Source organism: Ictidomys tridecemlineatus, chromosome 11 (assembly GCF_052094955.1).
Source record: "Ictidomys tridecemlineatus isolate mIctTri1 chromosome 11, mIctTri1.hap1, whole genome shotgun sequence".
In the NCBI taxonomy this organism is placed as follows: domain Eukaryota; kingdom Metazoa; phylum Chordata; class Mammalia; order Rodentia; family Sciuridae; genus Ictidomys; species Ictidomys tridecemlineatus.
The window spans coordinates 34,202,753-34,213,893 of NC_135487.1; positions in this window are offsets into that span (position 1 = coordinate 34,202,753).

The following is an 11,141-nucleotide window of genomic DNA, read 5'->3' on the forward strand; positions in this document are numbered from 1 at the left end:
TTCCCCCGCTCTCCTGCTTCCAATCTCCCACGTCTTTCCTCCTCCACCTCCACTCCCCACCCACTGCAGGCTCCATCTCTCCATTGGAAGGGAGATCCAGCAGACAAGGGAGGCGGGGACCCCAGGATCACTCCTGTGCGTCCTCTCACCTGGGTGGATGTGGGATGGTCCCAAGATCTCTGACTGCTCCCTGAGTTGTTCCTTCCTTTCCTCTCTGCCTGGGCCCCAAAGGCCTCCTCAGAATGTCCACTCTGGGCAAACGAGGCCTGTTCAGCCGGCTTCCATGTGGCTGCTCATGTGGAACACAGGGATTGGCAATCCTGAGAGCAACAGGAAAGCAGAGGAGCAACTGCTTTGATCTGAAACTCTGACAGATCAGATTAGGATAATGAAGGGGTGTCTGAGAGCAAGACGTGAAGGAGGTGAGGTCAGAGCCTTGCCATTACTCAGCTGCAGGACCCTCTTCAGGCTTATCTCTGCCAAAGCCTTTTCTTCTGTGTGGCCCAAGAGAATGGGGAGTCTTTGCCACCAGGAAGTTCAGAACTTCCCCAGGAAGAAAGAACCGGCTGGGAGGAGGCTGGACTCTCCCACACCCAGGGCTGGGGCCCAGCTTCCAATCTCCCATGTCTTTCCTGCTCTTCCTCCACCTCCCCTCCCCACCTCCCCTCCCCACCCAACCATGGACTCCATCTCCCCACTGGAAGGGAGGCCCGATGGACAGGTATGCCCTAGGTGGGGGTGGGAGCTCTGACAATATAGCTCACAAACAAGCAGGAGGTGCTCTTGAGGAAGAAGCAGATTTGTCCACCCAGGTCCCATGATGCTTGAGGTGGCTTGGCTGTCTTATTCCCTGGAGATGATGCTCCTGCTGGCTCTGTAGGGGACTGCTGGCTGTTAGCATTCCCTTAGCTAGGAACAAGATCACCAGGACATAGAAACTTGGAGGTGGTGGTACTACAGTAGATGGAGACCCTGGCCCAGCGTCTCAGGCAGCAGATGAGTAGCCATCAGTCAGTCCCTGAACCCCCTAGCCCAGGGAACCTTGGCCCTCAATCCCAGTAGGTGGATCCCTTCTCAGGACAGAAGTCCCCTGAAGAAGCCAGGGAGCCTCATCTCCCCTGTTGCTCTTTATGTCCTTGTCATCTCCTCCTCCATCCATGTCCTTGTAGTCCCTGGAGGACAGGAGTAGTGTGTTTTCTCTGTTCTCAGCACATGGCTCAGTAACATGCTCACCTGGGGTAGTTGTTAAAATTAAAAAAATAAACAAAGCCAATGGAAGCTACTGGAAGCAGGAGGCCTGGTCTCTTTTTCAGCCTCTGAGCACACCCAAACCTCACTGAGACAGGAACCTAGTGCATACATTTCCTCCTACCCTTGCTCTACTCAGCTCTGAAAATGTTTCCTGAGCACCTGATAAGTCTTTCAAGGAGGCATTGAGACAGTCATTGTGGCTGCCTGGGCTGGGATTAGCTGAGCCTTGGGTGTATCAGCAAACCCTCCCTAGGGTGGTTGAGAGAAGGATGGGAAGGAGGGGCAAGGAGACAAACAGATTGAACCTAAGATTTACTGTGTGGCCTGAAGGATGTGACAGCTCCTCTCTGGGTTTTGGGCTCCCCAGCTGCTGGAGGAGAGGAGGGCTCATACTATTTGGGGGTCCCTAGCTTTGGTCAATGGTGGCAGAATTCCTCTGGGAGCCCTGGAGGTGGGGGTTGGGGATAAGGCCTGAGGTGCAGTCCCTGTGCTCTGGAGTTCCTGAGCGTCCTCTGCCGTCCCCTGGATGGTGATTGATGGCCCCAACGGGCAGCTTCTCTGCTCGAGCTGCTGCAGTTGCTGAGAATGTGTATTAATATTAATTGGGGCTAATTAGTTGGATAAATCAATCCGCCCCCAGGGAGCAGCTGCCCCTCCCTGGTTGATGAGGAGGAAGCCCGGGCTGAGGGGGTTGCTGCGGTGAATCAGCATGATGGAGAGGATTCTTGTGTGCGTGCAAAGGCCCCATCTGCGGGCAGTGGTGGGCTTAGCTTCCTTCACTGTGAGTGGAGGCCTGCTTGCCCGCGCCTGCTGTTGGTGTTTCATTGTGCGTGCCCGGCTGGGTGTGTGTGTGCTATGTTGCTGATGGAGAATGTACATTTTGATATCTGTGGCTGGTGTGGGTGTGATGTGTGGCTGCATATGTACCTGTGTGGTTGTGCATCTGGTACCTGGAGATACCTGGTTCTCTGGTGTCTGGGCATCTGGTTGGTGCACATGTAGATACCTGGGGTATGCAGCTCTCAGGATGGGTACCCAGTGGGAGTGTCTGGTTATTGGGTTGAGGTCACCCTGGTGTCCCTGGCCTCATGGCTGCAGGCTTCTTGACACCATATTCTCTCCCCAACAAAGCCATACAGGTCCACCCTGGGTACCTTCCCAGTCTGATCACCTTCAAGACCTCAGGTGTTCCAAGACCTCTTTATGTTCCAGGGGAAGTGAAAGGCTAAGACATTGGTCAAACCCTCACGGGGTTCAGTCAAACAAATACAATTCAGTTCAATTTAGTGAAACTTCACAGGGGGTTCCTCTAAGTCTTTTCTTGGGCCGGACTGGGGGGACAGGTTCATTATAAAGAGGATTCTGAACTAATTAGGGTGGTATGCACCAGTATATCCAGTTACTCGGGAGGCTGAGGCAGGAGGATTGCATGAGGGCAGGAATTTGAGACTAACCTGGGCAACATGGCGAGACCAATAAAAAGATGAATCTGACATCTGACCCAGACTTGTCTTAAAGAAGTTCCCAGTCTGGGTGTTGTATGGTGTGCCACTGCACTTGGCTTTGTGTGGGAGTTTCCTTTCTTTCTTAGATTTTTTTTTTTTTTTTTTTTTGGTACTGGGGATTGAATCAGAGATGTTTAACTGTGGAGTCACATCCCAGCCCTTCAGCCCTTTTTATCTTTTGTTTTGATACAGGGTCTTGCTAAGGCTGGCATTGAATGTGTGATCCTCCTGCCTCAGCCTCCTGGCTTGCTGGGATTGTAGCATGTGCCACCACATCCAGCCCTGTGTAGGAGTTTTCTAAAGGAAGGAAGGGCCAAGTATGGTGGCTCACACCTCTAATCCCAGTGGCTCAGGAGGCTGAGGCAGGAGGATTGCAAGTTGAAGGCCAGCTTCAGCAATGTAGTGAGGCCCTGGCAATTTAGGGTGACCCTGTCTCAAAATAAAAAGGGCTGGGGATGTTGCTCAGTGGTTAGCACCCCTGGGTTCAATCCACAGTGACCACCTCTTCCCCCTCCCCCCAAAAAAAAGAAAGAAAAGAAGGAAAGAAAAAGAAAGGCAGTATGAAGGAAGGAAAAGTCTGAGATAAGGCAGTATTTCTGAGAACACTTAGAAGATAATATTCTTAATAGGGACCCCTGGGGTAATGAGGCAATCTGCTCATAGGTGGAGGCTACTGGCAAAGAAACTATGGTCACTTCAGGTAGAATCTGGTCAGTTTATGATGTTAAATATTTAACAGCCCTTTGGAAATACTACTAATAAATTATTTTACTAAATTTTTTTGAGGTACTGATTATTGAATACTAAGCTATATCCTCAGTTCTTTAAGTTTACATTTATTTATTTATTTATTTTTTGGTACTCGGGATTGAACTCAGGGACACTCAACCACTGAGCCACAACCCCAACCCTATTTTGTATTTCATTTAGAGACAGGTTCTCACTGAGTTGCTGAGGCTAGCTTTGAACTCACGATCCTCCTGCCTAAGCCTGCCAAACTGCTGGGATTATAGGCCTGTGCCACCACGACTGGCCAAGTTTTTTAAAAAGTTTGAGACAGGGTCTCACTAAATTGCTGAGGGTCTGGCTAAACTGCTGAGGTTAGTGTGGATCTTGTGATCCTCTTGCCTCAGCCTCCATGTCGCTGGGATTACAAGCATACACCACCATGCCTGGCAGGCTTTCATGTCTTTATGATCTTGGGTCAAGGTATTACCATCTCCATATCTCAGTTGCCTTCACTTGGGAATAGAAATGATAAGAAGAGCACTTGGCTAAGGGTTTTTTATGAGAGTATCATGTGACAGTACACATCAAGGGCTTGGCATAGTTCCTAGTCACATAGTAAGTACTCTAAATCAGTCAATGGAGATATGTGTGTGCCTACATATGAACACATGTTCAACATTTACAAAATTTACAAAATGTTGAAGCTTTGTAAGCCCTATTGAGGAGATGGTGATGCAATGTTATCCTCGGGGCAACCGGGTCCTGTTGTCAGATTTTGGTTTTATAGGACCTTAAAAGGGCCCAGGCTGCAGTGAAAGGGTTGAGCTGGGGCTGGGCATCGTGGCACCTGCCTGTCATCCCAGAGACTGGGGAGATTGAGGCAAAAGGATTGCACATTTGAGGTCAACCTGGGCAATTTAGTGAAACTAAAAAGGACTAAAAAGCAAAACCCAAAAAAAAGGACTAAAGGTGTAGCTCAGTAGTGAGGCACCCCTGCTTCAATCTCCTGTACCAAGGGGAGGGGAAGAGGTTGAGCTAGGAATAGAGACTAGGGACAGGAAGGCCAGTGGGGAGGCCACTGAGCTCGAAGACAGAGAAGGGAATAGGCAGGCAGGAGGCTGGGAGTCAGAAGTGGGAGATGAAAAGGAAGCAGAACGACTTTGGACAGTGTGCGAGGCCTGGAGTTGGACTGCCAGGGCTGGAATCTGGGCTCTGCCACCGACTAGCTGTGTGTTTTGGGGGCAAATAGCTCTGTGGGTCTCAGTGTTTTCTTTTTCTGTGAAGTCAGAAAATAATATGGCCTACCTCCTAGAGCTGTTGCAAGGTTAGGTTTCTATATTTCTGCAAAGCTGGGTCTCTATTTTCTATCCTGGCTTTTCTTTTTAGTAATTTTTTTAAGATGTATATTTTTAGTTGTCAATGAACCTTTATTTTATTCATTTATTTATATGTGGTACTAAGAATCGAACCCAGTGCCTCACATATGCTAGGCAAGTGCTCTACCACTGAGCCATCACCCCAGCCTTCCTGGCTTTTCTTCTAATTGCTCTTCTCAACCCCTCTTCCCTCTCCTCCACAGCCTTTAGTGTACTTGATTTTTTGTAAGGAACCAGACAGCAGAGCTGTGGCTTGTTGGTCCTTATTTTAGGAATGAGGATTGCTGTCTGACCTTCTTCTTTTCTGCAGTACCAGCAGCCCCTCACCCTAGCTGGAAGGGAGACCAGAAGTCTCTGTCCCGGGAAGTTGTTCTTGGAGCCAAAGAAGCACTGGGGTTGAGTCCCAAGGGTGGCTGCTCTCTAGATGAGGAGAGGTGGGGTTGACTCCAGGTAAGCATTCATCTCCAAGCCCTTTTCTCCTGCTTCCCTCAGCTTTAATTGCAGCAACCCCATCTATGACTAGACTCTGAACCCCCTGAATTTGAAGAAGACATGTGGGGGCTCCTGGGGGATGAGGGATCTCCACTGGCAAACAGAACTTCAATCATGGGCATAGGTATGGATACAGGTGGCAGCTTCCATTTCCAGAGAGTGTTTGGGGGGTCTCCAGACCACAAGATTCTGTCTCAGGTACTCATTGATGCTGTGGGTAGGCTCAACCTAGCCTAGAGGAACTAGGTTCCAGGGGAGTAGAAGGGCCTGTTTCTTACATCAATATCCATCCATTTAGCTCTGCACAAGGGCTTTAAATAACTCCTGCCCTAGCCACAGCTAAACAGACCATGTTTTGTACAGGTGGCAGTTCATTAATATATCAGCTCATTGTACAGGTGCTCACTCATTAATATATCATCTCATTAATCAATTAATTTATATAGCTATCCATCCACCTACACGTTCCCTTACTCCTTCATTAATCCATCCATTTATCTACCTATCTATTCTTTATCCATTCAACCATCCATATAGTTATCATTTCAGTCTCTATCCATCAATTTCACCACTAATCCACTATTTAATTTATCTAACAAAGTTTTATTGAGTGCTTACTCTGTGTCAGACACTACAAGCTATATGGGATACATCAGTGAACAAAATGAACAAACATTCCAGCCCTTGAAAAACTTACATTTTTCCTTTCATCCACCCATCTTTCCATCCTTCTACTCTTCTATCCACCTATCTATTTATCCAAATTCTCATCCATCTTTCCAAACATGCATGCATCTACCACATTTCAAACTCATTCTAAGTATCCACACTGCGACCCTGTACTGGGGACACAGCACAAGACCTGAGCCTTAGGGTCTGCTGTGTTTTTAGACATTCAAATGAATTAATCAGAAAGTGATTGAGGCTCAAAGAGAAGGTCAAAGCTTGTGGGAGCTCACAAGATGAGGCTGAAATTTTCTTTAACAGAGATCCTAGAAGCCTGGGAGTGTAGCTCAGTGGTAGAGCACTTGCCTAGTGTGTGCAAGGCCCTGATTCTATCTCCAGCACTGTAAGAGGGGGAAAAAAAAGACTAAGTAGAATTCAGATTTGCTGAGGCGAAGGGCAAGGGAAGCACTGAATTCCTGGAGGAGGAATTTTTCCTAGGGATTCAACCCAGGGGTGTTTTACCTATGATTTACATCCTCAGCCCTTTTTATTTTAAATTTTGAGACAGGGTCTCACTAGGTTGCTTAGAGCTTCACTAAATTTATGAGGCTGGCCTTGATTTTGGGATCCTCCTACCTCAGTCTCCAGAGTTGCTGGGATTACAAACATGTGTCATGCTGCCTGGCTTAAGTTGGTTTTGAAGGACATTAGAGATGGTGTGAGTCTCGAAGGCTGTAGGACTGTAAGCTGCTTGCTTTGCCTGAAGCAGTATGCATGTGTGTGTGTGGAAGGGATAGAAGGGGAAGCTATGGAGAGTTGATTTTTTTTTCTTGTGTGTGTGGTGCCGGGAATTGAACTCAGGGCCTCATGGCACACTAGACAAGTGCTGTACCACTGAGTTCCATCCCCAGCCCTAAAAGTGCATCATTTAGAGCCCTGAAGGACAATCAAAGATATCAGACTTTTTTTGGGGGGGGGTACTAGGGATTGAACTCAGGGGCACTCAACCACTGAGCCATTTCCCAGCCCTATCTTGCATTTTTATTTAGAGACAGGGTCTCACTGAGTTGCTAAGTGCCTTACCATGGCTGAGGCTGGCGTTAAACTCAAGATCCTCCTGCCTCAGCTGTCAGGGGCCGCCATGAATAGGAGCTGAGCGTGTAGGAGCTGAGCACATGCCCTTAACCTTGAGCAATGAAGGTGTGATACAGGCTTCGGCTGCAGTGCAAGAGCAGGTGGACCTCACCTTCAATGGATCGCAAGGAATCACAGCTTTGGGAGTGGGCATCATCCAATGGGACTGGGCTACACTCCCCTGAAACCCAATCCCTTGCCTCATTTGCGTGGAACTTTCTTGAGTGTCTTCCCCCCAATAAAGAGGGTTTCAGACGTGCTCTCTCTCTTTCTCTTTTGCCTGCCTCTCTTGCCTCCCTTGTGGGAGCTGGGGCAGAGGAGCCAACACTGAACCTCAAGAAAAAGGTACTTTCTGTGTCTGTGTGATCCTTTAGTGCCAGCCCAATTCACCTGGAGTGACCCTGACTGATTTAGTTGCATGTTGTGGCACTCAGCCTCTTGAGCCACTGGGATTACAGGCGTGCACCCAGCTAAGAGATTATACTTTATGTTGTGGGCAGAAAAAGGTCACAGAAGGGTTGAAGCAGCTCCTCTTCCTGTGTGCTGGGCCTGCGGAGGTTGGGGGGAATATTTGCTGGGTGCTCAAGCCCCCTGGCACTGAGTGAGGTCCTGCCCTTCAGATGCTGAGCTGGGCCCTGGGTGGGTGGAATTTTGCAGCTACTCTGAAATCAGCTCTGTGGTCAAGGTGGAAAACTCAGGTAATCCCCTGTCTGTGCCTATGGTCACACCCCTTCAAAGACAAACCTGCCAACCTTTTTCCCAGGACATTTCACTTAGCCTGTCTCTCCAGATAGATTAGCCCCATAGGCGATGACAGTTTATGGGATAGGCCACTTCTTGGCCTCCCCTAGTCCCATTGATGCCTCTTGCCCCTCTGAGAAGGGCTTCCTGCTATCTAACTTTAACCTCTCTGACTGGCTCTCGATGCTCTGTCCCAGATGAAACTCTCCCACCAGGCACCAAAGCTCCTGTGGCCATCTATCAATCTCACCAGGTCACAACTCCTGACTCAGGGTGGCATCAAGGCCTCTTCCCTTGGCCCTTGCCCTGGCCTTTGGTCCCACTCTCTGAAACCAGGCAGTAGGGATCCCCAAAGCAGAAAGCTGAGAGGAGTCTCCTTTCCCCTCATCTCTGTGCAGTGACCCTGTGGCAGGCCCCATTGCTTGGGACGCAGACAGCCTGGTGCTGGGTCTGCAAGCCCAGTTGCATGGAGATGTACTCTGACTGGGTCCCAATGTGCCTCTCATGCCTTTTAGGGAGGAGGTAAGCCGGGAGGGTGGTGGGGAGCAGAGCTAGGAAGGGGACTCCTTTCCCTCCCCTCCATTATTCCTCACTGACCTGTCTGCTGTCTGATCCTCCCCTGTGAAGACTTCCTTTCCCAACCAGGGTGCAGTGAGCAAGAAACCATACACTCAAATCTTGTTTGTTTCCTGCCCCTGGTGGACAAAAGCTGCTTTGGCCTCTTGCCAATCTGGAGCCATAGTGGTAATTCCCCCAAAGAGGGACTCCAACATCAAACAGCCATCACACTTAGCAGGTATGGTTCCTGGTTAAGCTGGGCTTTGACCATGGAAGTAACCCTGGCCAAATCACATCCTTTCCAGAACTCAGTCTCCCCATCAGTACCAGTAACAGTATTACAAGACAACTCCAGGCCTTTCCAGCTCTGGCAGCCCTCCTTTATTCATGAATTCATTCAACTATCTTTATTGGTACAACGGTGAGTGAGGCTCTTTGAATTCCGCCCTAATACTCACTCTATGGAATGACCATTGCTCTTCCCATTTGCAAGGGAGGAAATTGAAGGGGAAGTGGAGGGACTTGCTGAGATCATATGGCTTATAAATATCAGAGCTGAGTTTTGCACCTGGCCTTGTCTGACTCCAGAACCCTCTTTACAGGACAGAGTCTCTGACATTCAGCCAGTGTCTGTTTATGATTTCCTACATGTGTCCTAGTTTACCAAGCTATGATCATTGTCTGGCCCTATTAATCTCTCTATACTCATCCTCTCCTGACACATCCTTAGCTTAAGAAGTATCTTCTCATCTATTTACTCACCTGTCCACCCACTCAACTCCCATGGTTTACCCATCCACCCTTCCACTTACACATTCAACCCTCTGCCCACCCACCCATCTGCTGTCTTATCCATCCATCATCCAACCACCTACTACTTACCCATTCACTTTATCCACCCCATCTCCCCATCCATTTCTTATTCTTTCCCAGAGCACCTGGAGCCCAGAGAGTATATGGAGGCTCTCAGGCATTCTTGGGGAGTCCCTGTAAACTTCACACTGGGTGAGGATGTCTATAGATCTAGGCCTGTGCTACAAAACTGGCTTCTGGAGAGTGAGGGAAGCTTATGCCCAGCCCAGTCTTTCCTTTGAGCCCTACCCAGCCTTTTATGCCCCCAGGTGTCCTCCAGTAACCAACCCCTTCACATTGGCTACTAGGGATCTGATGACTACAACCAGCTATCTCCTAGTATGGCCAGAGCCAAGAAGCTCAGCAGCAGGCTGCTCAAGGACTCAGGACACCAAGTAGGCTCACCTGACCCACCCTAGCCGATGGGGAAGACCAGTGAGGAGATGCCAGAGTAGGCCATCTCTGGAGAGAGAGGAGAAAGAAGGCTCTGAGCTGGGCTGCTAAGATCGCTGTGTTCTCCCCAAGCTTCCTGGAGGCAGAGGAAGGACCAGGTGAGCCTACACTATAAAGAAGACAGCAAGTCTTTTCCTGTTCAGTGTTGGAGACTCAGGGACTCACTCCTTTAATTCCTTTAGCTTGGATCTCTGTGGACTCCATCAGATGGCTATAAAGAACGCTGTCCCAGTTCTACCTGCTCTCCCTTGCCCCCCCCCCACCGTGGCTTTTCCTTACCCCACCTCCCCTTTGAGAATTGGAGGTCAGCCACACACCTTCTATGTGATCTTGGACTAGCCTCTTAACCTCTTCTGAGCCTTGGTTTTCTGCCACATGGGGTGGCCCTGGAGATTAAATGGGCTCCCACATATAAAGCACGTGGCACACTGGCTGGGTCACAGAGAAGCATGCCGAAAGGTAGTCTCTCCTACTGCTGTCTCCTCTGCTGTGCTGGGATAAAGAAGCAGGTGTGGAAGGAGAGGGGCTGGCCACATGGGCCTCCCATGCCCTTCTGAGGAACTGAAGTGGACAGAGAAGAACAGGTGATGTGGCATCCCCTCTTTCAATTCTGGGGAAGGCAGAGAGAAAACAGGACAGAGTAGATGAAGCTCTAGGCCTTGACTAGCATCTGTATCTCCAGGTTATCACCTTGGAATGTATCATCAACACCTGTAACTTAGGAGCTCTGTCTGCCAATGGAGGCCCATCTTTCTGCAGAAGCTGTATGTCTAAGGGAGCTCAGGCCTGGGGCATGGTGGAACAGAGTGGGGAGGACTAGAGAAAATTTGAGCCTCAAGAGGAGAACTGGGGGGCTGGGCTGGTATGCCTCTGGTTAACAATGTGACTTATGCAGCAAATCACCACTCAGGCCCCATCTGACCTCTCTCTATGGCTTATCTATGATGGGGAGTTGGGTGGGTGTGTGGGCAAGCCAGTGGCTAAAGGTGGATATGTGACTGTGGTTCCCCAGAGAGTGGGACACTGTGGGCCCCAGCATGAAAGGGACACCAAACAGTTACATCTGCCAGAAGTATTCAAGTGCTTTCTTGGCCTGGATTCTGAAGTTATTGTGGGTGTGGAGGAGAGGAGGGATTCAGACAGCCAAGGTGCTCAGAGAGGAGGGGTCCAGAGAAGAGAAGGGGGCTCAGAAATGAAGGGGTCAGGGTCAGTGAGGAGGAGACCCAGAGACTGGAGATGGCTCGGAGAGAGGCTCAAGGAGGCGAAGAAGAATTAAAGGGGGCTGGGGTCGTGGCTCAGTGGTAGAGCACTTGCCTAGCATGTGTGAGGCACTGGGTTTGATTCTCATGTACCACAGATAAAATAAATAAATAAATAAATAAAT